This window comes from Columba livia, chromosome Z, assembly GCF_036013475.1.
Source record: "Columba livia isolate bColLiv1 breed racing homer chromosome Z, bColLiv1.pat.W.v2, whole genome shotgun sequence".
NCBI lineage: Eukaryota > Metazoa > Chordata > Aves > Columbiformes > Columbidae > Columba > Columba livia.
Window position 1 is genome coordinate 80,303,762 of NC_088642.1, and position 27,307 is coordinate 80,331,068.

Below are 27,307 nucleotides of genomic sequence, written 5' to 3' on the forward strand. Positions count from 1 at the left end.
GTGGTGATTTCAAACTAAAGAAAGGGAGATTCAGGACAGATATGAGGATGAACTTTTTTACAAATTGGGTGGTGAGAGCCTGTCCCAGGTTGGGCGGAGAGATGGTAGATGCCCCATTCCTGGAGAGATCCCAGGCCAGGCTGAACAGGGCTCTGAGCAACCTGAGCTGGTGAAGATGTTCCTGCTCATGGCAGGGGTGGCACTGGGGGAGCTTAAAAGGTCCCTGCAAACCCAAATTATTCTGAGTCTATGATTCTATGAGATGAGATGGACTGCAGTCTGGAGACGTCTCTGATGTCTCTCCCACACCAGTGAGGACACTCCACTTGGACGAGATATTTAACTTATGGAAGGTCAGATTTAGGGATCTGAGTCCTGGTTAAAGCCTTAATAGCGTTCATTCTGTTTCAAGGCTTTAAAGCCCAGCTACCCAATTAACAACTGTGATGTGGAGCTGACCATGCCCTTCATATATTATTTGGGATTTTTTTTATTTGTGTAACTATTTTTAGATTATCAGTCTCATAATTATGGAAATTAATTACATTTGTGACACTTGTGGTTTATTTGTTCCCACAAAACAGTATTTTTACTTTCGTATTTCTAAAGAGCCCTGAGTACATACAAATTAGAGAATAATACCTATAAATGTAGGTTAAGTTCTTCAAACCTGGGGGTGGATGTGACATTAGCTGGGGGCTCAGTACAATTATTGTATTTATTCTAAAGGAAGCCCCTAGACAGCGTTGACTTCGTACTGTTAATGATGTCTGGCAGAAAGGTTACATGCTAATATGGAAAATGACAGTGTGGAATACATTCATCTTCACAGTTCATTCATGATGCTTCAGGGCACCATAATTGCTTCAGGCTGTATCTCCCATGAGTTAAGGACCCCACGTACACCATGAAACAATAAGTAAATGCTGTGTCACAGTGCTCTCCCTCCTCTGCATTGCACAGAGAGTCTTAATGTTGAATTCAGACTAAATAGCTGAGAAGCGGAATGAGTGTATTGAAATATATGAGACACAAAGCTAAATATGCATAGGGACCACCCTGCCTGTAGATACCTACAGACAAGGCAGAATGCCAGAAGACTCCCCGATTCACACAGAAAACATTCTGGGAAACACCAGTTTTATACTTAAAAAACAATATTGCATAGGAAATTGGCAACGAGAGCTGCATCAGGAGTGTACCTTTCAGGTACACAATTCAATACAGGGGTTTCAAAAGAGCCTGGTGCTCCACAGCATCAAAAAGCTGCAACCAGGATCAAGAGAAATTAAAATTGATGATGTGACTGAAGTAATCCACCTTGCAGCACAAGGTCATTACACCCACCTTTTCTACTGAAGTCATCACAGCTCCGAGGCATGAGCTAAAGCTCTCTGGCCTGAAAATGTTTCTAATTAGTGCATTAGCATGAAGATGAATCAGACCTGCGTTTAGTCCTGCATAACCATTTCCAGGGCATTTGCAGACTGGCTGTAGGTTCAGAAGTTCCTTGTCACAAGTGCTTTGTCTCACATGCTTAAGTGAATTGTTGCTCATAAATCTTGCTTCATGAAGATCAAAAGGGCCCAATTCTGGCCTCAAACTAGTTTAATGGAATTATGTCAATAAGAGGCTAGAATCAGATATAACAGCTGATAAATAGTTTGTAGTATGCACAAGCACGCAGACCCCTAAATTACATTAGTTTAAGTAAAACCAACCCAATATTAAAGGACTGAAAACAGCCAATGAAGTTAAATATTCTAAATTATAAGTAAATCTTCTATTATTACTAGAATTCATAATAGGTAAAAAATGATTAAACTATGAAAATTTACTTCATAGAGAGCTTCATTATAAGAAACATTTGCAGCTACTGTCGATTTAAACATGGTTAATGTCTACATGTAAGTCCAGATATGTCTGTTAGGGTGGTACAATCAAAAGTGTGAAGCAAGTGCGCCATTTGGGCTGCGGACACTAGAAGTCTGAATTTAGGTACAAATAATATCCAGGAAATCTTCTACGCTTCCAGTCTCACACAGCCTGAGCGCTAACAAACTGCAAAGGAAATTAACATCATCAGTGCACGTCTGTGAACTGGTGGAAAGTCTCCCCTGTTTATTGCACGGCCACAGGCTCTCTTGGTCTAGCAAAAAGGAAACACCCAAACACTTTTTGCTTTGCTTCCGTGCTCCTCCAAGGCAAGAACTGTTCTTAACACAACATCTTCATTAACTTTCTGTCTTCCTCTCACCTGATTTTGCTAAATGGGATCTCGTGCTAAAATACTGCGCAGGTTGCTGTGGTTGGCAAGCCTCTGTTATCAAGCTGGATAAGTTCTTAATTAGAGGGAGCTGATTTCATGGAGTGCATGTCACCACTACCACAAAAAAAAATAAATATATATATATATATGTATATATAGATAAGAAAATATAGGTAGGTAGGTAGGTAGGTAGAGATAGATAGGTAGATAGATAGATAGATAGATAGATAGATAGATAGATGATAGATAGATAGATAGATAGATAGATAGATAGATAGATAGATAGATAGATACACAGACGGACAAAAAATTTGAAGCTCTGTCTTAACGGACAAGGAAATTCCAAAGTTTATTTTAAAAGATTCCACTAGGAGATATTTCTAAACCACTATTTTCCCTGATTTAGGAGACTCTTGTCTCTCAGCTGATAGCTACAAGGATATATTTGATCTCTAGCTCTTGGTTAGCACTGCCTTCAAATTGACCTGGTGTTTGAGGACTGCAGCACTACCTAGCTCAGAGATATAACAGAGTTGTAGCCCATGATAAACTACAATACCTCTTAAATGTGAACAATATTTTCCCCAGAAGACAAAAATCTAGGTTAGTTTCTATAGGAACAGTTCCACAAGGGCCAAAATTCCATCAAAATGGGTGCATTTGCAGAATTTCACCAGTGAAAATAAGCAATTTCCAACAGAATATTTTTTGTAATCGTTACAGATAGGCTTTATTATTGAGTAATAACTTTCAGACGAACTTTCTGATGGATATAGGAATATTCAAAACCAATAAAACAAAACACAGCTGATCAACATGAAAAGCAGTAAAGGAAATAATAGAGTTTTGATTTTCTTGCAGACCCAAAACAGTTTTGGTTTTAAATTTTAATGCACATTTCTTCTTTGGAACTGCTTCTTTTCAAGGAGATTTTGAGTTTTGGATTGACAAGAAGGCCACAGTAATGAAAGAAATGTCAGTTCAGCTCACCCAGACGGGAGGTTTCATGGACATCAGGTACTCTGTGCACTTTGTACAGCAACAATTTTCCCTGTTTATTCCTTAGTGGCCTATTTATTGAGTCCTGAATTACCTGAGCTCTCACATCTACCCTTAAAGAAGTATCTATCAGAGGCTAAAACACCATGACATACTTTCCAGTCTCTTCATCCAATGCAACTTATTTTACATCAGTGGATTTGCATCACTGAAGAATGAAGCATGTCAGTGCAGGACCAGGCTTAGTCAAAGGAATAACCTTCAAAGAAAATAAAGGTAAATCACCTACCCCAGAGATGTAAAATGAGAAAGACAATCTGGAGAATATGCTTAAGAACTAAAGGGTACTGACCCAGCCTGGAGAAAACACTGTGTCAGCATCAGCCACATGAGCTCTTACTCAGTTCTCTTCATGAAATAGATATCCATAAAACACTGATAGTCTCTTATGGGGAGACAGTCAGTTTCTGATTAGGAGAAGCCAAGACAAAAAATAAGAATGATTATTTAAAATCATACTTGTGTGACACAGAGTAAGAGTTAGCACTACTTGCCAGAGCAGTTTGTACCCAAACGGAGATGATTTCTTCTGGAACATGTAGTTATAAGCACAATAGACTGTTTCAAAGGTAAAAAAAAAAATATTAACACCAATTTTGACCCTTCAAATTACCCACCCCTAAGCAGCGATCTAAAAAAGAAATGTTAAATTAAATATATGCCCATAAGGGATAGATATTTCATGAAATTGTATCATTTATTAATACTACCTAAGACAGATTCAACAACCCCCTGACTTCTTTCTTCATTGTCACCACTGTGTTTGAAGGTAAGTCTTCTGAATGTAAAATCAGACATTGTGGTTGAGTTGGGCATGCTGTTGTTCCCTAGGGAAATTCAGGCTGTGTGAAGTCTGCATTCCCTTCCTAGGCCATGGGAAGCTGCAAGTCACCGAATCACAAAACCTGTAAATGTTGGGGAAAGGGAGGATGAGGACATAAGTAGGGAAAAATGAGTGTAGGCTGTATGACTGAGATTTCCTGCCAGCTACCAAGTCTGTTTCCGTGCAAGTCCTTGCTCTGCTACCAAATGTTATCACATCACTGTGTGATTATTTTAATAAATGTCTATTTGCTGATAACTCTTGCAGGAGACTGTTCCAGAAGTTCGTTCTCCAGATGCTTCACAACCTTCAGCTGATTTCTGGTTTATGCATAGCAATTTTTAACCATTTATTTCTGTGTCAGTCCTTTTTTTTTTATTTCTGTAAATATATTTTTGCCTTCCCTGGTGTTTGCCTCTGTCACATAGAGACAATAATATGTCCTTCTGGTCCTTCTGGCTATTGCTTTGTCAAGTTAAATAAGCCAAGCTGGTTTTTTCCCTTGTTTCAGGGCAGCCTGTTTGCTCTCTTATCTTCCTCCTCAACCTCTGTGTACTCTTTTGGTTTGATTTCATTCTCCCAAGACAGGAGCAACCAGAACCTTATGAAGTGTTGCAGATGGGCTGTCCCTGGTAGAAATGTCTCAGGTTTGCTTTTCCGGTGGTTATGTCAACACTGACGGCTTCAAGTCATCCAGAGACCAATATCTTCAGAAATTTTAGGAAAAAAAATAGAACAGTTTAAAAAAAAAGTGTTATTAGGTCCTAAATGGAAAACTCTGCACTCTCTACCTTAAATTTCATCTAGTTCTTATTATTTCAATTATCAAGATTCCTCACTCCTTTTGCTGGACTCTGACCTTCCTGTGTTGCTCCTGATTTTGAGCATGCACCAATTTCCTTTAGTACAATATAACTTTTTCTGCCAAGTTGCCAAGGTAACCAGTGATTAAATCACTATTGATGAAGACCGGACTGAACACTAGTGTTGTAGAGTACATTCCTGTTGCCCTCCTCTCTGGTACTTCTCCTTTCAGCATGAACATTGGCCACCTTTTCTTTGAGCTCCACACTCCTTTCACACTTTTTCAACTAACCTCCATTGTGCCAGTTTAACTGAGAATTTCCCTTATAGCAGCATATCAGATGCTTTACTGAAGTTAGACTGAAGTCTGTCTGTATACCTATATTTATATCTATATGTATACATTAACTTTCTCCTCGGTATAAGTTTAAATAAAATTTCTGACGATATCCGGTTAGTTTGGCAAAAGACTGTTTTTAGGAAAACCGCGTTGCGTTTTCAGTACTTTAACTAATATCTCCAAACACTTTTATTTTAGTCTTTCTTTCAAATTTTTTTCTGATATTCTAAATGCTACTGTCTGGTTTACTTTGGAGCTCAAATTTCAGCTCTCTAATTTTCCCTGTTCCGTCACAGAAACATTTTCTATGTGAAAAAACATGCCATGTGAGTTTTGACATATTAAAATAAAAAAGTAACAAAATGAATAAAGAAGTCACAAACAGTGATTACGTCTGAGGATGCTGAGCTGGAGAAATGAGAGTAGGGGGTTTCTCTAGCTGAGAATAGCAAGTGGGTAAAAAAATTGACTTATTCATAATTTTCTGAGGAATTTTGAGTGAATTACAGAGGAATAGTGAAATCAGCAGTGACAGCTATAGTTAATCTGTTGCATTTATTTGATAGCTATTCCATATAGACAGGATTCAGCGGGCAGTATGTGGTCACATCTGTAAAAAGAGAAATGAAAAAGCCATGAATTCTCAAAATTCACTGATAAGGGGCGTGGGTAAGTCCCAGATTCAGAGTAGACAGAAAATACACTTACTATGCATTTACTAATACTAAAAAACTCTCCACAAGGTCCATTCTTCAGACAACACAAGCAAGTTGTCCCATCCACATCCCTGAAACTTACATAATAATTAAACTAATGTATGAGACATAGTGCTGAAGGCACAGCTTCATGGAGTAGCAGCCTAGAAATTCAAAACATCCATTTAACTTTATATAATCTTATTCGATAAACATGACGTACCCATTATTTTCACACTGTCTTTGAGTGAGATGTTGGCAAATACTCAATGGTCGTTTTGCGACAGTTTGAGCCAGAAGGTACACTTGAAATCGTAGCACCTTCTATGCTGCAGAAGCATAAGTGTGCAGTTCCAAACAGTATTTCTCAGGGCTTGGCAGAAAGCTAAGTTATCTTAGTTAAAGCAAGTCCGGCTTATAACTGATCACACTGGTGGAATAGCAGAATAGTGTAACACAATGTAAAATATAATGAGAATATAATAGATTATACAAGAATGTAATATCATATGAGATAATATAATATATGGAATTATATACCCAAGCAAAAACACTGGAAAATAAAGTTTTGCCCTAAAAAAACAATTTAAGCAGCAGAGGTCTAAATCCCATGATACTGTAGAAATTACAGCTGGTACCAAGAGACATCTTTGCTTTTTCTCCCTTTCCTTCCTCTCGAAATTTCCTTTAAACAGTTGACATTTCTTCTTAAAAGCATTAACCGTTTATCTAGACAGATGGTGCGATTTCATCTTCTACTAATGTTATTAATGAAGACTGCTGGCTCCTTTCCCTAAAGAATTCTAATTGATAAAAAATCATTGACCCTATCAGGAATGGAGGTTTCTTCCTTTGAAATGTGCCTGCTCCTTTGCAATGTGTCCGCTCCTTAGGAATATTTCCAAGTACAATAGTAACAACATATATTTCTTACTTTCCAAATATAATGTTAGCCTTATAGGGAATATCTGAAAAGTACTATTGTAGCGTTATGTACAATGGTACTGTAACAGTTTTAAAAGCAGAACGCAAAAGTTGACAGTAGCAATACATAAAGATGCAGAAAAACTCTATGAAGCAGTGATTCCCTGCTGATTTTTTACCTGTGTACCATTTCTTGCAACTCCATCATACTTTTCACAGTATATGGTGTTTTGCTTAAAATAACAACTACCCGCATGAGGAAATTGTGTGAGAATCTCAGCTTTCATTAAAAAGTGTACTTCTGGGCCTCATGGGTGCAAAGAAATACTCAGTAACATCTCACATGCCAGAAAGACTCTGAAACTGGGGGTCAGAAAAGTAGAACACAACAAACGTCAGTTTATAAAATCATTTTGGTTTACCCCATTGTGTGATTCTGTGAGTGTGAGTAACGATATTCGAACATGTCATTTTGGATAAAATAATTAATAAAACTACCTGTTTGTGTTTGTTTGGTTTTTTGTTTGTTTGGGTTTTTTTTATTTCTAGTAGACTTCTGGTTGGAAATAAGTACATTCCCCAATGTATACAACAATTCATTTGAAAAATACTGCTTATATGAATAAAATGTGCAAAAATATTTTCAGATAATAAGAAAACGTGTGCTGAAAATATGCATGTTTGGTGGGAAGCTGGATCATGAACTAGTTGGATGGCAGAGCCCAGAGGGTTGTGACTGACAGTGCAGAGTCTGGTTGGAAGCCTGTAGTTAGTAGGGTTCTTCAGGGGTTGTCACTGATTGCAAGGTGACAATAAACCATGGCAGATGCTTTGTTAACCCCCATCCCTTTTTCCCTTTTTCCCCCCCCCCCGCTAAAGGAAGGCAATAGGAGGGCAAAGAGAGGCAAAGAGAGAGAGGACTTGCACGGTGGAAAAAGTTAAAAATGTTTTTCTAATGCTACTATTAAAATAGAGAAAATAATATAAAATATACAAAACCAATCCTGAAATTCCCAGCAGTTCAGCACTGGCAGCAGCAGAGCAGGCACCTGGTAGTCCTGGGTTGGACCCTGCAGCAAACCAGAGCTGGATTCAGTCTGCCACTAGCTCTCAGATCATAGGGACAGCAAGCAGAGTTGTACCCAGATGTCGGCCATAGTTGAAGAGACCGAGAACCTCATGATCTATCACCTTCATATGATGTATGAAGTGGATGGGATGGAATACTTAGTTGGTCAATATTAGTCACCTGTTCAGTCCGCTCCTCCTTGCAAATATGCAATGCTCATTCTTACCAGCGACCTTGCATTCCATTGTTATGTCTACCAAAACATATATCCAGCTTCAGAAAAGTGCAGTTACTAAGAAGAACTTAGCTGATAGGAAAAATTCACTAAAACAGAAACTGATCTTCTTTTTAGCAAGACCAGGACAGAGGTCATTGTCAGGTCCGGTCCTGTTCAATCTGTTCATCAATGACCTGGATGAAGAGACTGAGTGCACCCTCAGCAAGTTTGCTGATGATACCGAACTGAGAGGAAGGGCTGACACAACTTTCAGTGTTGCCTTTCAGTGAGTCCTGGACAGGCTGGGGGGCTGGGCAGAGAAGAACCTGATGAAGTTCAACAAGGGCAAGTGTAGGGTCCTGCACCTGGGGAGGAACAACCCCAGGCACCAGTACAGTCTAGGGGTGGACCTGCTGGAAAGCAGCACTGCAGAGAAGGACTTGGGAGTTCTGGCAGACAACAGGTTAACCATGAGTCAACAATGTGCCCTTGTGGCCAAGAAGGACAATGGTACCTGGGGTGCATTAGAAAAACTGTGACCAGCAGGTGGAGGGAGGTTTGTTGTTCCTCTCTATTCTGCCCTGATGAGGCCACATCTGAAGGGTCCAGTTCTGGGCTCCCCAGTTTAAGAAGGAGAAGGAATTGCTGGAGAGAGTCCAGCAGTGGGCTACGAAGATGATGAGGGGTCTGGAACATCTTTCTTATGAGGAGAGATGGAGAGAGCTGGGTCTATTCAGATGGGGAAGAGAAGCTGAGAGGGGATCTCATCAACGTTTATAAATATCTCAAGGGTGGGTGTCAAGAGGATGGACAAGACTCCTTTCAGTGGTGCCCAATGATGGGATGAGGGGCAATGGACACAGACTGAAGCACAGGAGGTTCCATCTGAATATGAGGAGAAACTTATTTATCTTGAGGGTGTCGGAACCCTGGAACAGGCTGCCCGGAGTGGTTGTGGAGTCTCCTTCTCTGGAGACCCATATGTGTGATCTGCTTTAGGTGTTCCTGCTTTAGCACGTGGTTTGGACTGGATGATCTCCAGACGTCCCTTCCAACCCTAACAATTCTGTGATTCTGTGATGTTGTGATTACCAGGTACAAGGAAAGGAAGCAGCAAGTTTGGGATCAACAAGAAGAGGCAAAGCACTACATGACATCATCATACTTCTGCACATTAGCAAGGATGTCTCAGAGACATATATAGCCAAAATGACCCATGTGCATCTCTGCTGTATTGAGGGTGTCCCAGGAGATTATTTCCCATGAGGACACCAACAACTCTGTTGGTAATTGCTTACCAGAAGAGGAGGTTGTGACTCCAGTCTACAGGAGTAAGAAGAGATCAGACCCAAAAGGGGGTCTGGAGGACACATGCACCAGGAGACAAGTCCAGCAGTCTTGGGGTTGGTCCTGAATGCAAGAAGCAAATAGAAAATAAAGTCTTCATGCGTAAATTACTAAGTGAATTTACCTAGTTGTGGCACTTTGAACCTGCCTGCAATTGATAATCAGATAATGGTCCAGAGCCTTCTCAGTAACTCTGTATAGTTACATTGACACCTTCATTTCACAGTTGCTTTATACCGACAGCAGACTCATTAAAATTAATTTTTATTTATTATTCTGTAATACAAAATGCAGGACTTTAATCAGTTACCAAAGAAACCATACCTTCTGTGACTACTGCCGTGTTCTCAGGGTTCACATAGCAAGAAACATTTGTCATTGTGGAGGAGCTGTGAATTGTGGTTGAAAATACATTTTTAATTTAAAACTGACACTTCTGAGCCTTTTGTGTTACCAGCCACCATCTTGCTGACAGTTTGTATAATTTGTGACTGTAGCAGTACAAGAGACCAATATCAGAAATTATAAATTGGCTTTCAATTTGTGTAAACCCTTCATTGCTCCTCTTCTTTGTGTTTTCACAGCTGTAGCAACCCATGTTACTGGCAGTGCAGTCAAGCATGGAGATGCCACATGCAAGCCTAGCACTGAGACTATTGCAGACACGGGGAATCCTCTCTCCTGTCTTGGAAATCCAGCAAGGGTTCTACCAAGATCCCTGTTGTAATCTCTTTTTTTGTTGATTTTTTGAGCTCTGAAGGCCAAAGTGACTGAAGAACATCTGCCCCACCAGGGCAAGTTTACATCAATCAAAACACCTACAGAAATCTGACCGGCACTACAAATAATTTATAGTCTGATGCATGGTGTTGCATGACAGAAATAGGAGTGCCCTGGATTCAACAGGCACCAGGGAAGACAGACGTATTCTACACCAGCTGCCCACGAGCTATGCAATGCAGTTGTAAGAGGCTAATGTATTTCCAGAACATCTAAGAATGATTTTATTTTGTAGAAGGGGATTTGTCATTCCTCTGGTAGATGCGCAGAGGTGAAAAACTGAGAAATGGATTCTTCTCAATTCCCATCCAGGTTTTCAGCTTGATAGAAGAAGTGAATTTCCTTAGATGCACAATTCACACCTAATCCATGCCTAGAAATCACTTAGGACATCAGTGGAGCTGTGAGTATGGGTTTTGATGACCTGTAGTTTAATATTTAAATAAATGTTTAAACATTCATGTCCTTCCTTCAGTTGATGGACCCATCTTGGGTCACACTGGTAGCAGCTATATAGCCTCTCTGACTGCTGCATGAGCAAAATATTTTGCATTTTGATAGTACATTTAATTTTGAGATCTCAAAGCCCTTGCAAGTGAACAATAATTAGTTAAGCCTCACAACACACTTCTGTGAGGGATATGGTGCTATTATGTCCATTTGGTGGATGTTAAAAACTAATTAGGATGATGTTAACTCCTAAGGCCAAACAGAACGGGCACAGTTGCAGTATGCTGTAGACACAGCCACACCAACAGAAACACTTATTACAAGTATTATCATCTCCAACCTTTTATAATCTCAAGCATGACATGAAAACAGAGCAACTGTTAGAATTTCAGCCTGTGCCTGCTTGTCCTGTTGGTGTGGATGGAAAGCTTTTGTGTAACAAACCAGCAGTCAGGTTGATGGCACAGGCTCTGCTTTGTGCCGCTGACCTTCCTGAACATCACAGCTTGCAGCAGGAGCAGCTGCTTTGCCAACAGCATTTTCTTCTTGGGTAATCTACTTTACCACATTTCTAGCATGCTTCAGAAACTTCCTATAAATGTTCTGGCCTGAGGCAAACATCTAGATGATGTCAACTTTGTCCAACCAGGAGGAAGCCTTGGTATTTCTGCAGCTTGCAGCTTGGACATGTACCAAGGGGTCAAGCACCTTGTGAAGCTCAGTGTTCTCCAGCTGAACATGCGTGACAGGAAACACCAAGGACCTCAGGATCTTCCATGGGGAAGGGCCAGAAGCAGTGATGGCAAGTTTATGGCATGTACAAAAAAATGCAGAAAACACCTAGCAGTCTAGTGTGTTAAAAACTAACTGAATTGTCTGTTTCCTTGAATAAAGTCAAGGAAGAAAACATAGCTAAACTGGCCAGAGAGGTGAGGACGCAGCCCAGAAGATGCCAAAAATGCTGCTGAGATCTCAATGACTTCTGCTGGCGTTGCAAGGAAGGAAGTCTAAGGATTAACAGATGGTAGCAGAGAAACTATTTGCTTCTTTCGTTAACACAAAAAAAACAAACCAAAACCAAAACAAAAACAAAATTATGGGTTTTGAGGCTTAATGCAATTAATACCCTTTCAGTCTAAATTAATTGTGCATTGCAGTAATAAGATCAGGAACTGCTACTTTCAGTCTGCTTTTTTCTCAGGCAAGAGACACAGAGACAACACAAGCCCAAGGCAAAATCTTGTATATGACCTTTTACCTATCGGTGTGTATCACAGTGTAACAAGTTTGAAAGTGTCTAATCATTCACTCCTTTCCTTGTGCATATTTCAATTATTGCCAGAATACCCTCCCTGGTATGTCAGATTCTTTGTTAGCTCCAGAAAATGTGGCTTCTTGGTGAGAAATCCTGAGAGGATTATGAAATAAGGCTATGAAGTCTCCCAGGCAATTAAGCATGTGTGGTCTCTTTACCCACCAATTCTCTCCAGATTTTCCTGACACTCTGAATTTCCTTTTTTTAACATCTTAAAAGCTACTATGAAGCTTATTAAAAATACAAGGAAAGATAACCTACAACAGAATATTCAGAAAAAAAGAAAAGATCATATAGACTAAACCTTCATTTAAACTGCTTTCACCAGGGTTGGCATATGGCATTGTTGCCTTTCCACCACTTGCATTATTAGTGATCCTTTCCTGTGGTGCAGACTCAGAAAGAGCATTGTTTGACTCTTTTAAAATTAATCTGACTAAAGGAAAAAAAAATCCAGAAGATATATAACCGTCTTTTTCTTCTCTCCTTAAATTATTTAATTTCTGAAAGAAAAACAAACAAACAAACAAACAAACAAACAAACAAACAAAAAAACATGCAGCAATGAGACAGGATCTCAGCAATCCATTAAATACTGTTAGTCTTTCATCTTCCAAACCAGTCTTGAATCATAATATCTGAGAGGGCGAAGACAGAAACAACCAGGTCCTCTCACTCCCTGTCACAGGATTATTCCCCAGGCAGTAGCTTCTAGTACTTTTTTCAGTCTAACATTGACTGTATAACATAAAAGGGCTTTCACCAGTTAGTTGAGATAATTACCATATCGCTACAAAAATGTCTCTAGGAATTTTTCTTGATCTACATCCTAAATGAGGTTCAGTACTTCTGTTACATCATTTCTGATTTTGTTTTCTCAGACAATCCTCCCCAATAGCCATGATTGTTTCTCATCACAGCTGTTTATTTGATAAAAGGTCGATAAAAAAATCGACTGCTACCACAATTCTTCCTTGTTTGCTTCATTTAGAAAATGAGTGGTAATGCACTAATTCTCCAAGTCCAGTAATGAAAAATTGGAGGAAAATGTTGAAATAGTAAAGGTGAACATTACTGTACAAGCAAAACCTTAAAAAGTTGTCATGTTCTATTAACAGTTTGCTTGCTGGCATCTGAGTGTGTTAGCCTTTATTTTCACTAGTTTGATATGAAAATTGCTTGAGATGATTGCAAGGTCATTTCTTATTAGGGCAATGAAGTGCTAAAATTTTATTATATTAATATAACACGATATAAAATGGCTAATATGATAGACAGTTGTTAATATGTTATGATAGGTCATGTAGATAAGGTTTATATTGTTTTCATATACTTTGCTGAACTATTTTTATTCCTTTTTTGTAATGAAAGGTGACAAGGGGACACAAATGCAGAGATTACTGAATGCCCCTCTATGCCCTTGAATGCCATTTCTTGTGAATTTTATGAATGACAATGGTATTCCTTGGTCAAAATCCCACCAGATTCAGTGGGAGCAGTTCTGCAGTTGTTTAATTCCATTCAATTTGTGACACGGAAGCAGTCCCTCAATTATCTGCACTAGGAAAAGATGACTGTCAAAAATAAAGGTACAACTTTTATTTTTTCTTTCCAGTTTTTGAGCAACGGTCCATCTAATTCCTACCAGGGAATATGGATAAGAGTTGCTAAGAATTTCAGATAAATGGTCGCTGTCCATGCCTGAGGCAAGTAATGAAAGTTACAGTCTGTGTTTATACTTCACAGTCAGAAGTTTCTTGGCAGCCTGCAGTTAAGTTCATCCTCATGAGCTTTGAGGTGACCATCTGGGCCACTAATCAGAAGGTTTAAGTCTTTCCTTTTTTTCTCTTATCTGAATCTTTTCGGATAATGTCAGTTTTGTAATTTAAAGAAGATTTTACTTGCTCTACACCTTTGAAGAACCATGTCTCCAACAACCCAGCGCCCCAGCAGCTGTGACATCCCACAGCTATCAGTGACATCTTCAGCTCCTTCCTGAAGGAAAAAGCTTCTGATCCAGATGATGAAGTTATCTCTCTAGGGCAAATGTGATCTGAGAAAGAGAAGGGGTAGCATGAAGGGCAATGGGCACAGACTGAAGCACAGGAGGTTCCAACTGAATATGAGGAGAAACTTCTTTACTTTGAGGTGCCCGAGCCCTGGAACAGGCTGCACAGAGAGGTTGTGGAGTCTCCTTCTCTGGAGACATTCAAACCCACCTGGACACATTCTTGTGTGATCTGCTCTGGTGAACTGGACTGGATGATCTCCAGAGGTCCCTTCCAACCCCAACCAGCCTGTAATTCTATGATTTCGATACTCAGCACAGGTCAAATCCTCACAGTGTTCCCAGGCTTTAATCTTCATCCTGCAAGAGGAAGCTTTCTTGAAGAAGAAACATTCTTACATGCAAATTTTCAGTAATGTTTTACATTGCATTCAGGCTTCTGGACACAAGAGGACAGGAGCTGAGTCCTTACAAACCAAGCAACAGTTTCATGGTGTGGATGGAGTGACACCTTCCCTCATCACCTGAGTTTCTGATGGCTCTAGAGACAACACAAGACCATGGACTCAGGGTGACCAGGTTTACTCCAAATCTTTGGAAACTCCTAAACAAGGAAAGAAGGAATGTCCCAAAGTACTGAGTGTAATATTGTGCTAAGTTAAAAAAATATAACCTTTACTGTTGGGAGATTTTTTGACTCCTTGGCAAGTCATTATTTTTATCATTTTTGAGGTCTGAACATCAGGTTATGCAAGGGGAAACCATTTGCCAAAAAGAGTTCAACAAGTGCCATAATGTCCCTAAAGGTTAATGTAACAAGCATTTATCTGCAATTGTATATTAAAAATTCTTTTTGTACTTGTTTTTTCCCCCATTCAAAAACACTTTTGACATGCAAAGCTACTTAAGAAACTGCTTCACTGAATAACGTAATTTGTATATTTGGTAATGCAGTTTTAAAAGATCACATAAAGCAGAGCCCTTTCCTCTTAATTCATTCCAGTTTCTCTTCTTCAAGACCCTATTTACCTCAAGTATACTGGCAGAAGCATGCATGCATACAAACACAAAACTTGAAAAATTAAAGACAAAACATCACATTACATAATGCTTAAAAGAATTGCATTCTCAGTCTCCCTCCGTCTCTTTTTATGCTTATTTTAAAACCCTAGAAAACTATTTTGAAAATATTATATTCAAAGTAGCAACACTAAGATCTAACGTTTATCTTAAAGTAACATTTCATACCCTCAAAAAATCTTTTTATTCCAAGATTACGTTATCTACAGTTTACAAAATGATTATGATGATTGCTTGGAGGGCTTGACTTAGGAAATCTAGCCTTGACACACATTACTTTTGTGGAAAAATGAATTTATCTCAATTAGCTCTTAATGTCAGCTGAAGAAGGGAACTATTTAAAATTATTTGCCAGGGAAAGAGATAATATTAGTTGAAACTGCATACATCATAAAGACATGAAGTGTCTAACCTGGCTTTTGGATAGTGCAAGTATTTTAACACGTCTTACTACCACCAGGAATATACTTCAGATGGGCTTTTGAGAAAGCCTGTGAGTTCTTCTCACGCATTCGGGTACTCTGACCTAATATTCTCAAAATATTTACAGAAAAAAAAGATACGTTGTGCTGCTGAGTTTTGTGAGGCTTTTTGGAGAGCTTTACAGTATCAATACAACAAATTAAGTGAAATAACAGCTGTGCTAATTACAGCCAGGTTTAAAAAAATGAGACTTGTGTTTAGGTTTTCAAAGATTCCAGTGGACTCAGCTAATTACCGCATGGTGCCATGGTGAGAGCAGCCAGGTCATGTTTTTAAGACCTTTGTTGCCCAGTTGTAAAGACAATAATGTGAGGAAAATACTCAGTACATGAAGTAAAGGCTGTGGGCAGCAGATGCCAAGTCCAGCCCCTTCTCCTCCTAAGTGCCAGGCTGGTACCAGAAACAGGAGGGTGTATTCACACAATTAAACCCCAGGTGTCTGGAGAATTTTTTTCTCTCTCTCTTTGGATTATTTTTCGAGCAATTTTTAAAGTGGCTCCCTCTTGGAATGAAGGATTTTGCAACTAGTTCAAGTGAGATGTTTTTAATCTCATTCGGCTCACTCCATTCAAATTAAGGAAGCTGAACACCTCTTTCCAATGAGAGTGGGGCCCCTGAAGTGTTACTGCTGGCGATGACAGGGTCGCCTCCTGTCTGGAGTCATTCTGCCAATTCCCAACCCCTGCATCCTGATCCTCATCTTGCCTGCGGTGAGGTAAAGCTCGGTGAAAGAAGTGGAGCCAAGGGTACTATTCCAAACAGAAGCTCTTTCAGATCAGGACAAAATTCCAGTGGTATCACCGAAGTCAAGGATGTGCATGGGAAACAACTGAGAATAACATTTGGCCTAAAGAAAACAAAAACATGAATAAAACCAAACCAGACCAAACCAAACCAACCAAACAAACAAACAAAAAAAGCCACACAACAAACCAGAAAACAAAACCAAACACAAACAAACAACAACACTCAAACAAAATTTCAAAATCAGGGGGGCAACAACATAACTTGACACATTCTTCTTTATCCTATTGGTTTGAAGGTTGTTTTCTGAGTGCTCAAAATTTACTGTGTATTGCTTCCTAAAAGGAAGATAAAATTTGTCACCAGTGCAATCTATTACTTGAAATTCCATGCTCAGGAAAGACAGACAGACATGCTCTACCTTCATTTTGACTCATCAGCTCTGGCATACACAAAGCGCAAGCTTTAAATCTATACAATCACATGCTCCATTATCAGCCACACAGATACTAGAGCAAGCTTGAAATAAAACTACTTTGTTCCACCTGGGAGCTCAATACTATCCCTTATAAATCAGGATTTGTTGCATGGTTTCTTGCACACATCCCACAGACTGGCCTTGCAAAAGGCGTTGACCATCCATACCACTCTCTTGTCTCTTTGTATCTGAAGAGTTATGTTGTTCCAGGGGGTGAAAGAGGGGGAAGAGAAGGAAAAATTTATGAGTTATGAATATTGACAGAGGAGATATTCTTTGTTTATTGAAGTCCTGTTTACATAAAAGCTCTTTACAGGCTACCCCCTAAGTCTAGAGGTCCTAAACCAGTGTCAGTGAGCTGTCTGAGTGTTTTTTCCCACGTATTGCGTCGCTATTCCACCAACAATAGGGACCCATTAATGTTTGGCCCTTCAAGTTAGTGCAGCCCAAGCCTCAGTGGCAGGACGTCTGCCCAATATGTAAAATAATGGAATGAATGGATTCCTTGGAAACAATGATAACAAGACCTGGCTGAGCTAACTGTGACAGCATGTGGTAATTTTCCAGCCCACTGAGCCTGTACAGAGAGCAGGAGCACAAAGCTCAGACCATGGGGCAGGTTGGTCTGAATGGCTGCAAACAAGTGCAGAATATCTGATGATGTCATACACACAGTCTGACAGATGGGGCAGGGCTTTTGTTTGTTTTGTTTTGCTTTGTTTTAAACTTGAACTTAACTGTTTATTTTTCCAACATATTTACACACTACGGGTGTAACACAGAAAGCCACAGCCGATTTAAAAGTGTGTCTTAGAAATGTTGCCATGTGTTAGGTCTAAGAAACAACCTTATTTCCTGGTGAAAAATGGTATTGCTTGTGCAGTGAATGCTCTGGAAACGGCGGGATAATGTTGCTATAGAATGATGCATGATCTCTGTATTCACTGTCTTTTGAATCTAGCTCCCCCCTGAATCCCAATACACACTTGAGTAACATAAAGAAGTATTGTTATTGCCTCGGTCTAGTCATTACATCAGAGAAACAAACAACCAGAGATATCTAAACTGGCTACTAATTTAGGTTTGTTGCCTGGGAATAAAAGAGGTTAAAACAAGTTTGTTTGAGTATTACAGAGTGGGTGTGCATTTGCAAGACCGTGCAATTCTAAATATGCTTTAGATGCTGTAAATGCACTTGGGTACAAACATACGCCAACACAGTCGTGTGCCTCCAGGAGTATGTTTGAAAGTTAACATAAATGTGGGCTGGGAAGACATGATGCAGCATAAGTAGTTGTGAATCACCATTGATACAGCTCCTTACAACTTTATAGCTGAATAAACATTAAAGGACAATTCCAATTCCACGTTTGCAGTTGAAATGGTAATACAGATATAGAACACACTTCTGAAACTTTTTCCACCTCTAGGAGTGGATTAGACTTTTTATTTGCCACAAGCTAAATCACAGGATCACAGAATCACAGAATCACAGAATCACAGAATCGACTGGGTTAGAAAAGACCTCAGAAATCATCAAGTCCAACCCTTGGTCCAACTCTAGTCCGTTTACTAGATCATGGCACTAAGTGCCATGTCCAATCTCAGTTTAAAAACCTCCAGGGACGGCGAGTCCAGCACCTCCCTGGGCAGCCATTCCAATGTCTGACCACTCTCTCTGTAAAGAATTTCTTTCTAATATCCAGCCTAAATTTCCCCTGGCAGAGTTGAAGCCCATGTCCCCTTGTCCTATTGCTGACTGCCTGGGAGAAGAGACCAATCCCCAGCTGGCTATAACTTCCCTTCAGGTAGTTCTAGAGAGTGATGAGGTCACCTCTAAGCCTCCTCTTCTCCAGACTAAACAACCCCAGCTCCCTCAGCCTCTCCCCATAGGGCTTATGTTCAAGTCCCTTCACCAGTCGTGTTGCTCTTCTCTGGACCCGCTCCAGCACTTCAATGTCTTTCCTGAACTGAGGGGCCCAGAACTGAACACAATACTCCAGGTGTGGCCTCACCAATGCAGAGAACAGGGGAAGGATCACTTCCCTTGTCCTGCTGACCACACTAGTTTTGATACAGGACAGGATACCGTTGGCCTTCTTGGCCACCTGGGCACACTGTTGGCTCATGTTGAGCTTCCTGTCAATTAGTACCCCCAGGTCCCTTTCTGTTTGACTGCTCTTCAGCCACTCTGCGCCCAAAAAAGATGCTACATGGAAATTTTGAACATATTCTGATTGGCTCATTCTCTCTCACTTCTAGTGCTATTTATCTTTTGGGCTGAGAGCTCTCTGAGGCAGTGCCCGAAGAGCTGTGAAATAATGACTATAGGATGAAAGTAGAGCTATATAAGTAAAAAAAAAAAAGAAACACACATTGCTTACAGTGAAATTTTCTCTAAGCTTGAGACAGCCCAAGTTGAGATAAACACAGGATATTTCAAAATGACTGAGCAGAGCCTGAATAAACAAACTAGAAGGCCAAATTTTGAGGACTTCGCTTTCCTACTTACTTTAGCAGTTTTCAAGCAGAGAAACTGTTGAGAGGGATAATTTTTATCACAGCTTGAGATTTTCATTATCAATGATGTGTATGATGTCTTTGACTTTTCAGTAGTGAAGGATTCCATCCTTATTATATTAAACACTATACACAGAGTAGCAGGCAGTCTCTGACCCAATGAGTTTTCAGTGTGATAGGCAAATTCAATACAGCGACAGGAATAAAGTCTCTCCATACATCTATTAAATCCCTCACAACCACAGTATGAGAGGAAGTGCCATGATTTTTCAGAGCAGGGGAAACGTCTTTGACCATCTCCTACATAACTTGAATTGCAAGTTGATTTTATTGTGAATAAATGACTTTCTGACTCCATTTTATTATTCTATTAGAAACATAAGGAGCGTGTTTATGACATTGTGACATTCAGTGGCCGAAGAAGAGACCAGAGTCAAATGTGTGGGTTGTCTCTAACATCCCCTCTTAGGCTGTAAAAATATTTCCAAATCTCTGCAAGCTCTGCCTTTTTACTACTCCTTGCATTACAGGAAGAAAGTTTTCAAGTTATGAGAGGTTTACTGCCTGTTGTTTAAAATCAAAACTTTTCCACCCAGGAGGGATCTCTGATGATTAGAGAACCAGCAAAATTCTGACCTACAGAATTTTCTCTTCAGATTTTAAAAATTTCATTATGTGTACCTTGAAAGAGCTCAGCACACATCAAAGGTTCATCAGCCTCAGCTGTTTTGATGCAGGTATCAGGATCAAAGAATGCATCCATCCTCGCGACTCCCAGAAAGCCCTGAAACAGAACAGGACCATGATTCAGTGACAGGAATTCATCTTTTTCAGGTGAAAAAGCCCCTCAGCTATTTGCAATGGAAAAGAGCCAACAAAATGGAACTATGGGAAAAAAAACAATTTAGACTTACAGGTTGGGTTACCGCTCTGGCAGTATGACAGCAAATTCAGCCTGCAGACCATTCTGATGATGAGAAAATAGTGCATCTTTACTCACCGGATGTGAAATATTTCATCATGAAAATATTTGGAGTGGGGCAGAAAATGACTCATCAAATCACAGTAGATAACTTTTTAATTACAAAAAAAAAAAAAGTCTACATTTCTGAACAAGTAAATGCATCAAGTGTTTCATTTGTCATTGTATTAATGTATTGTCTGCATCGTTATTATGGATTATGCTATACTAAGTAATTTTTAAAGTTAATTAACTAAAATATAATTAGTTATAATCAAATACTTTAAATTGTATCTATCTCATTATGACAAAGAAAAAATAGTTGTTGCCTTTAAAAAAAGAAGCATGAAGAATAAAGGTAAATTTCAACAGTTTTAGCGTGCTATAGATGCATCTCTGCTTTAAAGGAGACACAGTGAACTTCACTTAGATATAAGAAGCCTTAGTCCTGGCTTGTCTAAATTCATTTAATATAATGAGTCAACAAATTTTCTCCAGAAGACAAATACAAGTTCCTGCAAATTCTCTGTTTCTTCTGCATGTATATGTGCATGCCACTATATAGTAAGTCTGCGGCATTGTCCCGGTTTTATAAACACACCTATATTCCTTCTGGACAGTATTCCTTCTGGGCACTGTATTAACATTTTCCTGAGCGTTATTCTGGAGTTTACATGATATTACATACTTATACTGCAAAATGCAGGTGTGGACTAAGGAAACAATTCTGCCCTCCTGTAACCACAATGCTGTGATTCTGATCCTGCCGGTCAAGGTGCTTAGACCTAGGTTTGGATCCAACCCAATGCATGTGGAATTTGGTTATAAAGAAAAATTTGAACTTGACATCTCTTTTTGGAAGGGCATACGGGGTATTAATTACTAGAAGACTCATGCTTACATAGCAGTACAGCTATGTTTTTAATGTAGTGTCATCAAAATCCAAGCTGAAATTATTACCTAATTTTCAGTCTGTAAAGGAGAAGAAAAAGGATATATGGCCTTGTTTATGCACAAAATTAGTTTTAAATCAATTAAACTGGTGAAATACCCTATGTGAACACATTTAAATTGGTTTACGTCTGGCTTGTATTAATATAACTTCATTCAGTTTTCACCAAATCAATGCAAATGTGTAATTAGCTTAATGGCTCTTGCTCTTCCAGAACAATACTCTTTCATTCTCGACAACAGGGAGCTGTTTTCATTTCCTGCAGATTCCAAGGGAAGCATCAAGCTTTTATACAGTCGCTTTTACTATTTCTCTATTCTTTCCTCTATGTAAGGGCTGGCTTTGTGTGTTGAGTAGCTGAAAGTGACAGGCCATGAGGGCAGGTGCAAGGTAACCCAGAAAAATAAGCTTTTCTGAGTTTTTATGGGCTTGAATAAAAGAATTCTCAGAGACAAATAGTGAGCAGGGTACTCACACCGGCTTCTGGGTGTTAATTTCTCCATCTAATCTCCAACACTTGTCACTTGTCAAACAATCCCGTGTTGCCCTTTCCCAGGCATTCATTCCCTTCATTAACTGATGTTGGGCTTTGCTATTTTTTTCCTGCCAATTAAAGCAAGCGTTTCTTGCCTCAGAATAAAGTCACGACTCATGGTTTTGTCTCAGCTGAGAATAACCACTTGTCCTTTGAGATCCTTCCAGCAGAGCTGTGAGATATTTGCTTTACTGTCTCGTATTCATTCCTCTGAACTACTGGTGTTTAGGAACATGTTTATGTGGGGACAAATAACGAAAAGTGCTGTAGTCTTGATGGAAATTTCCAAGTTCCATCAGTGCCCGCTGAAGAAAACAGCTGTGACCACAGCCACAGCGTCGACAGGTGCTCTGCACTTCATGGGATCCTAGATTTAGACTTTTCCGGAGGTTTTTCTAAGAAAAAAATGATCTTTCACATAAAAGTAATAGATTAGACACAATAATTCTCTGCTCTGAACTTCCCTGCACACTGGTCCTTAGAGAAATACAAGAACAATGTGGGAAATCTGTTTCAGAACATTTTTTAATGTAATGGATTGAGGAGGGGCCAAAGCGAGCGAGTTCATCCCCGGGCTTTGGGAATATCACAAACTTACAAAACCAACAAAGCAGTTTTCAGCTTTACCAAATGCAGTCATTATGTGAAATCGTTTCCATAAATCATCTTACGTTTTTTTTCAATGGAGATTCAATATAAACCGACTTTTCCAACAAGGCTTATCTGTGGTATGAAACATCGAAGAAAACCATGAAAGCTGCTTTTGTTAATTCACTCTGGAAATATAAATAACTGGGCTAGTAGTCAGTTGCTTCTGACATGGGAGAACTGCTGGAGAAATTAAGATGCCAAAGCATAATCTGAAATATTCAGTAAATTATATACTGTGAGCGCTGATGGAAACCACTCATCCATTGTTTGAAACGACTGGCAAATGAGTTGGTATTTTGTGGCCAACATTGGCCTTGCCCATCTTGGCTATAAGTTTCTACAAATTAATGTATTTTTTCTGAACTACCTATATTCTTGTATCCAGGAAAGTTCAAAAACAAAATCCTATTTTCACTGTGGAAAAGACCACTAAATTTCAATTTGAAATAAATATTGCTTGAGGAAAACATTAAGTGATGTGTGATAGCATTTTTCTTAAGTGATTTGATTATCTAACCTTCTTTAAAAATGTTTTTTCCTCATAGTGTTCCTCTAATACCCTTTTTCTTGGTGACCTACTAGATAACATGCCATAGCATACTTAAAAAAAGAGAGGAATAAACAAAGATAACTTTAGGCAATTGATGGTGAAAAAGATTGATCCAGAATTCCTCAAAATTCAAGGATTTGCCTATGTAAGTGTGTTTATACACCTAATGTAGAACAAACATGTTTTATTGCACATATATTGTTTTTAAAATATGTTTGTATATAAATATACAGATATGTAGTTGTACATATTAATATCACACAATCACAGAATGTCAGGGATTGAAAGGGACCTCAAAAGATCATCTAGTCCAATCCCCCTGTCAGAGCAGAAACACTTGGATGAGGTATATATTCCACTCTTAATCAAAATGGAACGTTATAAGTTCTCTTACAAGCTGATGTCTTTAGACCATTTCTGGTTATCATTAATTCTCCTTTTCAGGAACAGAACATGTCAAGTGTCATAAGTGTTTGGTGTTAACATACCATGCTGCTGCACGCCAGGCAATTTCTAATTCTCATTTCCTGACGCAGAGGTGCACAAGCATTTTCTCTCCCACAAAGTTATATAATGCACAGAACATAAGTAAATAAATTGTTAACTTACATATTAAATTTGCATATAAAACATAGTATATTCCAATGTGCTGCTTGATAGGTCTCTCAAGATTTTTTGCACATATTCTGCACAACAGAAGTATGTTCATTCACTGGTTCTATTTCTGTTTAACTTTGTTACACAGAGTTAAATGCAGAGGTACACAACCACTTATCCTGCTTTCAAGGAAATGGAGAACAAAGACATGGATTGTATTCTCTAAAATTACTGTTCTTTTTGCATTTTATTTCTCAAATAATTTGTTAAAGATACTAGTCTTCAGGATGACCTATACAAATCAACAAAGATCTGTCAAAAAGCTTTGATGCTGACAGGAGGTTGCTCTTGCTCTCATAATAAGGTTTTGTTAGGATAGTTTTTATCAACTGCAAGATTTATGGCAGCCCACATTTGCCTTTCTAAGTTCAAGATCCAAAAGATAAATATGATATGAACAGTATGTGAGGGCTTGGTGACTTTTCTGTATGTTCAGTGTAAGCTCAGCATTACTTATCTTTGCCAGAATTGTATGATTATTTTCTGATATGTCTTACAACACTGATGCCAGGGGAGGATAATGTGACTGGAGTGACAGCACTTTGAGATTTCCTCCAAGCCAGATTAAAAGCTACAGTAATTCAAACTTTCTTTCTCCTCTTTCATGATCAAATTTAAACTGGGCAACACTTACATCTTCTTGATGGTTGAATAAAAAGTGACATCTCCTCTTTCAGAGAGAAAATGGCAAAAATAGATGGGAAAAAAAAAAACACTCATCTTGTAGGTATGAAAATCATTTTACTGGAACCCTGAGTCTTTAGAGAAGGTATAATCGTCACAGATGGCCCACTTAAGGCTGTTAATGTAAAAAGTCTTGCCTGCTGTGCATTGCAAGGCTATAATTTTCATCTTGGGAATCCTATGACTAAACAGCTCAAACACTTTCGGTTTATGACATCAGAGAAATCCTCAGTGAAATTATAACCTTGGGAATAACCTGCAGATGCTTTTATTTCTACTTAAAGACTCAGACTACTTATATATCACTGCAGAGCAACTTAAGCAATAAAACATTCCAATACTTATTTAATACATGAGAAATGTTTCTTCAGGTTACGTAGTTCACAATGTTAATATCAATAGTTTAAAAGAACATTGTGTTACCTTTTATGTGTGGGGATTTTTTTCCAGTCACTTATGTTCTTTCAATAGAATAAAATTCATGGCCCCAGTGAATGAACACACTGTTTTGGGATAACTCTGCACTGAGCCAACCTGTCAGTAATTTTTTGTTGTGCCACAGTCACTTTGCCATTTATTACCCATCCTGGTCCCGCCTCCTTCCTCCCTCCTACAAGACCCTGATCCCAGCTCAGAATTATGGAGCATGAGGCAAATTGCAATTTCTGTCTATAAAAATTGCAATTCTGTGTTTTGCTTTCTTCAGTCACTTAGAAAACAATCCAGACTTTCAAAAACCCAAATATTATCCATATTTTCACGAACATGAGAATTTTTTGTAAGTACTCACTAAGCAGATTTACAGAAGAATTTTTCAATTCATACGTGGTTGATCTGAAGCTCCTTTTTTCTGACTACTTGACATTTATTCAACTGATAATGTGACCAGTCATTTGATCATACAAGGAAGTTAGCACTCCTTGGTTGGATGACAAGGATCTTTAAAAGCAGAAGAATTGCTATAATAGCTAACTACCTCCCAGCACACACATTCTCTGCTAGGCGCATTCTGGATAATGCTGCACTTTTTGATCAAAATTCCTAAAAACTTCTGTATGCGTGGTGTTATTTGCACTGGCATGAAGAACAGCATGAGACCTACAAACCATCCTGTGCAAATGCCAGCATTTTTATTTTTAAAAATCATAATAATCACTTTGTGGCTTTAGATTTTTTTAGAGTGTTTCAAATGATCCATGTTTTATACCCATTAAGGAAAGAGGGGAAAAAAAAAGAATATGTGGTTGTTACAGCCTAGAATTGTAAAACATTGCAGCAGTTTTGGTCCCATATTTTTATTTTCATGATAAACCAGCTTGTTGTTTATTAACTTCTAATGTGATTAGGAATTTTACACCTGTCCCATCACTAAATGTCACGCAGTAAATCACAGAGCAGTGGAATAAACAAAAGGTGGCCATGTAAGACCCCTTCAAGTTCTGTAGTCTGCGCTCCTGCATAGCGGCTACTTAATGTGCAGAGTTCTGCGGAAGTTCTCCTTAATTACACTGCTGTTGAAATCACAACAAAAGTTGCATCCATATCTCACATAGCATCATGTTGACAGTAACCTGCTAGAAATCTGTAGCTCACAAAAGTCAGAAGTGTCACTGTTTTCCTTTCAAACTGACCATCCCTGTCATTTCTTGCCATAACGATGTCTTCTTCTGGACACCCTGTGTCGTTCATCCCTAGAGACATTAGATGTAGAGTCACTGGAAATATTCAGAAGTTGTCATGTTTTACCCCAAAAAATGTTAGAATTACATGGATAATATTGAAACACTGTATAGATCAGTAGTAAAAACTTCTCCTTACTTTCATAATATTGCAAGAACTGATTTGAATATAGTTACCAAAAAAATTAAGTACTCAGTATTAAAATGCAAACTGTGTTTATTTTTTTTATCAATTAAATGGTTGTGTTTCTAGGTTTTTTTTGCTCTTCTTCATGTTTCCACCATCTACAAGAATTAAGCCAGAAAAAGCTATTTTTACTGAAATCCAGCTGTGGTGAAATGTCCCAAGAAAACCCAACATCTAGGTAAGAGAGATTTAAATAATAAACTTGCAAACTTTTGAGTGCTTTCCTGCATCACATCACCTTATCTTCAGAGGCTTGCTTGTCACTTATTATAAACATTTTATTTATTTTTGTTTCATCTTACCTCTGTTTCTATCCCACTGTCCTTTCCCAAGGTATGGGAATCAGGTATTTGGCGTTATTTGATATTAAAACAGATTAAAACTGCTTTGCTTCCATAGTAGTGTTTTATTTTTCCTTTATTAGTTTTCTTTTATCTCATCAGGTTTGCATATACCAGGACTTTATAACACCAAGGGTTCTTGTCAATATTTCCACTACCATTCATAAATCGTGATTTTGAAGGTTAATATTTTGACTGTTGTAAATCTCAGCTTGCTGAAATGAAGCAGCCTGTATCTGAATCTATTCTTTTTCTTCTGAAATTTGAAGTAACCCAATCAATCTCTTTTAAGTTTGTTTTTTTTTGAATGATAAGAGATATATCAGTAGGCCACCTCCTCAAAAAGTGCTTGTCTGGAATCACCTCAATAACTTCACTGGCCAAGAAAGAAAAGAGCTAGAAAAATGTTCTTAAAACATTAATGGTGAAAGACAAAACTGGGCTCATGAACAGAAGCAGGAAAATGTTGACTCCACTCACAAGAGGCCATCCTCTCCAATAATAGCTGTCTTGATTTTAGAATCCACGATGGAATTCCTCTCCTCTGCCTCACCTGGATTCAAGGCCCATGTCACTCATGCCATCAGGCTGCCTGTGTTCTCCACTGACCTCTTGCCTCTCTGTCCTTCTTGTCCTCCCCACTCAGCCAACTCTGACTGTTCTCCAAAGTCTTAACACTAATGGAACTTGCAGCGTCGAAAAAAA

The 27,307-nt window shown here is 38.8% G+C and overlaps 1 long non-coding RNA gene across 3 annotated transcripts in view; it reads left to right on the forward strand.

Moving 5' to 3' along the window:
• The window catches only part of LOC110356824 (uncharacterized), a 156,043-nt gene extending 129,366 nt beyond the window's left edge, over nucleotides 1-26,677 (forward strand). Inside the window, exon 7 of one of the 3 annotated variants that reach the window (XR_010469070.1) lies at nucleotides 20,240-23,126. This is a non-coding gene — a long non-coding RNA (uncharacterized LOC110356824). Of the gene's footprint in view, nucleotides 1-10,131; nucleotides 23,132-26,327 lie in introns of those variants that run through there. The other 2 variants (XR_010469069.1, XR_010469066.1) reach the window with 2 other exon arrangements.
• Nucleotides 26,678-27,307: the final 630 nt, after the last annotated feature.